Source organism: Cyprinus carpio, chromosome B3 (genome assembly GCF_018340385.1).
Source record: "Cyprinus carpio isolate SPL01 chromosome B3, ASM1834038v1, whole genome shotgun sequence".
NCBI lineage: Eukaryota > Metazoa > Chordata > Actinopteri > Cypriniformes > Cyprinidae > Cyprinus > Cyprinus carpio.
In genome coordinates, this window is record NC_056599.1 from 28753553 (window position 1) to 28760203 (window position 6651).

Genomic DNA, 6651 nt, shown 5'->3' on the forward strand with positions numbered 1-6651 from the left:
TTATGATGATAATAAAAAATAAGTTGCCAGCTTTGGTGAGTGCGCTGACAAGACTTCCTTTTCCAAAAAACATTAAAAAATCATTACCAACCCCAAAAATTTTGAAAGGTAATGTATATTAAACATCAAATAAATGCTGACTGGATGCAATTCCCAGTGGACTGGCAAATTACTGATATTGTGTAATTGTGAGAGAAAGAGTGAAAGAAACAACAACTTTTAATGTGCTGACCTCGGTATGACTTGGCCGCAAAGATCTTGATTGTCATGGACTCGCCACAGAGACTTTTGGGAAGGGGATCTTGCAGGAGGGGAGCGCGGCAGCCGAGACATTGCCGGTGTTGAGGTAGCCCCTAATTTTGCGGGAGGGCAGCAGCAAGTAATTTTCACGTATCTCCAAGATCTTGCTGCAGGTCTCAGGTCCCACCGCAGGACATCATCGCGGAGGCTCGTCTGTTGTCAGTCGCAGCGAAACACGCCCAGTGGCTAGACTTTCTCCCCAAATGTGCTTCATGTATGCCTGTGATGAAACTTGTACCCAGGCAGCCGGCTAGGAGGAGGAGCCAAATGTTGAAGAGCCGCCCCCGCGGGGTCACCCATTTCACAGCTGGACAGCTGGGGTCACCTGTCCAGCAGGAGGGAGAGATGTAGAGTTGAATCACACTGGTTCGCGATCTCATCGATGCTTCGACCCCCAGTAGGCACGGTCCCTGTGCTCGGCTATGTCTTACGTATGGAAAAACGCGCCCCAAAAGTGCATCCTTAGATTCATCGATAAGTCCTGTAGGTTGTCATCCCTTTTCCATAACTGTTATGTGCTGCCTGTTCCAGAAAAGACATGAGAGATGACGAGACGCAGCTGGAGAGAGAGAACCAGGCAAGCTTATTGTACCTAGACACTGACAGTAGTGCTACAAAGATATCCTGATAATCGTGAAATCATACAATATGGAAGGAAAATCAGATGTTTGATTTCCAGCCTAAGATATTGTATCAAAGGTTTTTATAAAATGCGCTTCTTAACCCCACATTGACACTTAAACCTAAACAAGGACTGATACCTACAGGGACACAATTTCCATTGCACGGACCAAAACTGCGCTTTTTGAGGCTCCGCCTATTTTCAATCCTAGTATAATATTATTACCCTTGACCAGGTAAATAAGAAGCAAACTCCTTTTGATTTCATCTCTTCACCACCACCTCGATTAATAGGTTACAACAAAAACAAGACGTCTTATATCACTTCAACACTAGCAAAAGCACAAAGTCCGCCTTCAAAACATATCCCACCACATAACGCGTGCCATGCTGCTTTGACTTTTGCCTTGCTCAATTTGTAAAACATGTGCTTGTATTTAATTACCAGGTAAATAAAAAATCAAATAAATAAAAAAAGAAAAATAAAGGTAATTGTTGAGGGGAAATACCGCAGTTTCATGTTATCATATTCTGTATGTGTTGGCCCTTTCATAATGCTTGTGCTGTCTCTCTCTATGGTAAAAATATTAGCCCCTGCCAGTTGGAAACTTTTCATCTAACGTTTTTTTTTTTTTTTTTTTTTTTTTTTTTATCTTCGGGGCACTGCTTTGGTTTTGGAAGCACACAACATTAGGTCTCTGACTGCTAAATAAGATAGTAATTTACAAAAACCAAAGAGAGAAAGCCCGACAGGCAAACTGTGCCCTGATTTTGCATGCTAGACATTTGGCCCCAATTATTCTCTCTTCTGTGGTGAGCACACACAATTTATCCCGACGTTTCATACATAGCTGCACCCATCAGTGCGCTTGTGGATGCGTCTCTCTTTGTCTTCTATATACACATTATTAATTTATTTATTTATTTAAAGAATTTCTCCTTAGGATGCTCAATATTCGCCAAGGACTGCAATTTTTGTTATCAAAGATTAACCCCCGTGGTCTAAAACATTCATCCTGCTAATATTGTGTCATCACTTTTATTAAATACAAGCTTAACAATAACGTACTTTTCTCTAATTTGACCTATATTTGTTAAAATTTAAGTTCTACAATTGTACTGTGATATGCAAAGTCATGAATGCATCTTCTGCATAATTACTATGTTACCTTGACAGGACCAGTCTTCAGCTGATATCACAACATCCTTCAGAAAAATCATTATTGATACTCTGTATGATGATGCTGACTTTCCCTGTTTTTGAAAACATGTGCTCACTTAATATTTTAGATGGGGGGGGAACAAGAAACTGCGTGCCTCCCTTAATTATTTTCTCATGATTCATCCACTAGATTGATTATCAATTTACTCACATAACATAGATACCGTACTATGTCCTGTTCATGGTACACTATCCTATAAATGTCCTCCACTACTTACAATTGCATTACTCTGCATGACAAATGTACTATAACTATATGCATCCTCTTCTCTGAATTAAATATATGTAAAGCATAGGACTGACGCAGTCAAAATCGTTAATATATCGTAATAAGCAACAAAGCAAAATAAATAAACTACTGCATAATGATACTGCATGGCACCTTATTAGCTACATTTTATTGATAACGTGACTGAAGGACTGATGATATCTGTAGACATCAGGGATGAGTGTAGGGCTTTGTAAACATATGTTATTGGTCTGTGTAGACTAGGTTCACGATGATTTGTAGCAGAGCAGGCAGGTACAAATTGGCAAACATTATACGAGTCCTGCATTGTCTAAATTAATTACTGCGTCGTCCAAAACTTTACAACAAGTGTCACTTGAGTTTTCCCCCCCCCCCCCCCATCTCAGTATCTATCACGAGTACATTTGGTTGTTTTAGCCTCGTTTTACTGTACTGAGACACACATTATTGCTTCATCTTATTCCCCCAAATTTCCTGATTGTCATGCACACTTCACACTTTCACATTCAATCCATCTTTAGAAAAAATACACACTACTAAAGCTGCTACCATGATCTACTCACAGTACAGTAGATCTTTGACTACATATATTGTTATGTGACTTATACTATGGATTGTTTAGTTGTTCTCGGGAGAAGGACATAGAAAGGAGAGGCTTAGAGGAGAGTGCAACATAAAAGCAAAAGCGAGCCGGCAGAAGAGGTGCCAAACCCGCTGCAGCCATCGATCCTCCATAACACCAGTCGCATTTCCCTCGATAGTTATTATCAGACTTGCGATATAGCCACTTTACTAGCCTATTCACGTGCTCAACATATCGTTTCATTCTGTCTCTCTCAGCTAGTTCGTGCACCCTCTCATCTATCGGTGCAGGGAGGGAATGCAAGGTTACAACCTACAACGTCGAGAGAAAAGAAAAATCAGAAGCGAAAGAAACAAGAGACCGAGAAAAAAAAGAGCCTGAAGAAAGAGACCGAGACCGAGAAACACAGCTGTGTGTGTTTCCAAACGAGTACTTCTAAAAGCAGGGAAATGGGAAATGGGATCAACTCCAAAAACAAACCTCGGACCTTCTCCTACTTTGAAAACAAAATCAGTTTAGACAAGCAGAGTTAGACTGTTGGAGACCCTGCGGAGACTTTTCTGAACATCAATGACATACTCAAGGGGTGACATACATAATTTCCATAAGGTAAGCATGCTGTCAAAAACTGTTAGAAGTTCTGTAACAATGTAAAATAGATCAGTGTTATATAAAGGGTAAACTTGGCAGCAGTGGCTTCATGTTCTCCGAAAAGCATGTTAAAAAATAAACAGTTTGATATTACCAGGATCTGCAGCACCTGCCAAGGAACCGCGATTGGAAAAGCATCCAAATATCAATTTGTCACTTACCTAGCTGAGGATGTAATACCAGGTACTGAGTGTCGAAAAAGAGAAAAAAAAGAATATGTGCACAAGCCTAAAGGGAATGTAGACTTAGGAAACACATATCGTTGCCTCCAAGGAGGGCGATCCTTGACAGTGTGATATTCCACCCACAACTTATTATGAACCAGTGCAAACAGCCTGACAAACCCGACCGGGATTAAAACAGTCGTTTCCATCTTCCACATAACAGCAGCAGAATTGAGGAGCATGCATGGGATCTGAGTGAAGTCATCATAATTTGTGTCTGAATAAACCCTGGGGAGAAATATTTCAGGATGAAGGGTTGTACAAGCCCATTTGGCTTCTTCACACACAAACTCAACAAATCACAAGATGTTCTCTGCGCTCTCAATCCACGTTCCCTCTAGCCCAGCACTACTTATGAACTTAGATATAAGTTCGCTGGAACACTAGCAGAAACACAGGCTGCAGAGCAATTTCATGAGCATAAACTACCGCTGTACATACTATTAAAACTACTGTGAGTATACACTCAATAGCAGAATAACGTATCATAACATGCACAGTTCTACATTACTCAATATCAATAATTTAACTACTATTACGACTTTATATGATTCTAGCCTCTTACTACTGTACGACAATCAAGAGCTCTTACTTAGAATCGACTAATTGTGTGGCATTAATAAATCACAATACAAAACAAAAATGGACTGAATGACAGCACGTAGGGTCTGTCACAATTAATCACATTTCTATATCATAGCGTAACATCTAAGTTGTCAATCTCATTTATTAATGACGATGCCATAGTTATAAAATTGCATGTACTGAGCTATTCTATGTTAATCTTTCGTTTCAACCAGCCGCTAGCTTGTTCAGTAAGCTGTCAAATCAGTCAGCACTAATGGTAGTCTCATCGGGCTTAAACGTGGTGTTTTTTTTTTCTTTCTCTATTCTCCTCATGTTATCTCAGTGAGGGGTTTTTTCATCTATTTGAATCTTCATATTATCCCTATGTTAGCTATTAATTCTCCGTATTATCAGTATAGAAATTGTAAATAACCATTCATATTTTTACTTTTTATGAATTGAAAGCAGTAAACCATCCCGCAATGTATAGTCAATGAACAGTATGAGGCGATTACTAACTTCTGAAAGGACTATAAAACTATAAAAAGTTTTTATTTCACGTTAGATTACGTGCTTTTCAGCTTGTTTATTTTTTCATATAAAAAAAATAATGTGCTATGTTAAGCAGTTGGATAGAAAACAATGGTATAAACAACACATTCAGTGTAAATTGTGATAAGCTTGAAATTAATAACATCACGCAATTATCAAGGACAGAATAATCGACAGTTGAATTAGTACGATTTTTTATCTCTGATAATCATCATAAAGTCTGCTTTTAAATGAAACTGCAGGCCGCGAAACATGAACAGTGTTTATCAGTCTACATAATTCCTATGATCCAACCTCGGATGATGAGGTCAGTATTTAATTGGATAGGTCTAGGAATTAGAGTGTCACATGTGCTCACTATATTGGATCTAAATATAGATTATATATAAATAGAAAAGATAATAATAATATAGTATCATAATCATACTCTACTAGATATATTAATATTTTATATATTAAAAAACATTATTATTATTACGTTTTTTATAATAATAAGAATATGACACGTTGACAACTACATAGTCATAAAAGAAAAGCTATCAGTCATCATTGTGCCCTGTGAGTCCAACGATAAGTTTACTTACAAACAAGGTTAGCTGCACGAAACTCCTTGCTTTTGAATACAAGCATTTCGCTAATGACGACATAAACTACTGCATAACATACAAATCAGAAACAATCTCTCAGTGACAACTGCCTAAGCGTAGTTACATCCGACTATAGATGCAGGACCATGCTGTGCATCAATAAAACAACAATTAGACAGAATTCTGTAATGTATATAGTGTCTGCAATCAGCAGTGTTTGTGATGATTAAAGAGAGACATGAATGGCTATCGTAACTAGTTGGTCTGAAAGTGCTGGTTAGAGCACTGAGAGAATGATACGCAGCCATCCAGTAGATGCTTTGAACCGGTGCCAGTTTAGTGAGTACGTGAAGAGGCCCCGTCACAGCTAGCAGAAGAAAACCTTTCTTTCAGCGACTCGTGGTTTGGCGCATACGAATGGCCTCAACTGAACCAACACCCATTCAGAATTCGGTCCCCAGATGGGATCTAGAGCTTGCAAGAAACATGGCACGGATGAGGAGCTGCGCAGACTAAACCACAAATTGTTCTTGGGCACCAAAGAATCACTGATTACATAATGGCTGGTATGATGTCACTTGAATAGCAAATAATTTGTGGGACGGCGAATTGGATTCTGGCATCGATCGCAGATCTTTGGAATGTCTCCGGTTAATTGTTGTGCTAAAAGGTTTTAAAAGTGGGCCTTGGTTCCCAATGAGAATAACCTTCACAACATCCACAGAACCTTTCCTCCAGAGCACAAAAGAAGTTCTTATGACTATAGGTGGACAAAAAGGGAAGGTTCTTTAGTATTCTTCATTAGGCTCTTCCAAGAGCTAGGTTCACTGAAAGCTTTTTAAAGCCCAAAGGTTCTTCATCATAAATTACGAGATACCACTGCAACAAAAAAACAAAAAACTACTTTTTAAAAAAAAGTTAGAGTTAGGAGTGCACTTCTATTACTTTCAACACTCTTACTAACTATCCACCAACATATAACAACCGGTTCGATGCTAGAGAATAAAAGCATTTGGCTAAATGTACGACTACTGCATAACATAAAACAGAAACAAATCCCCATGACAAATGCCTAGGATGTCCGTAAAAATGCA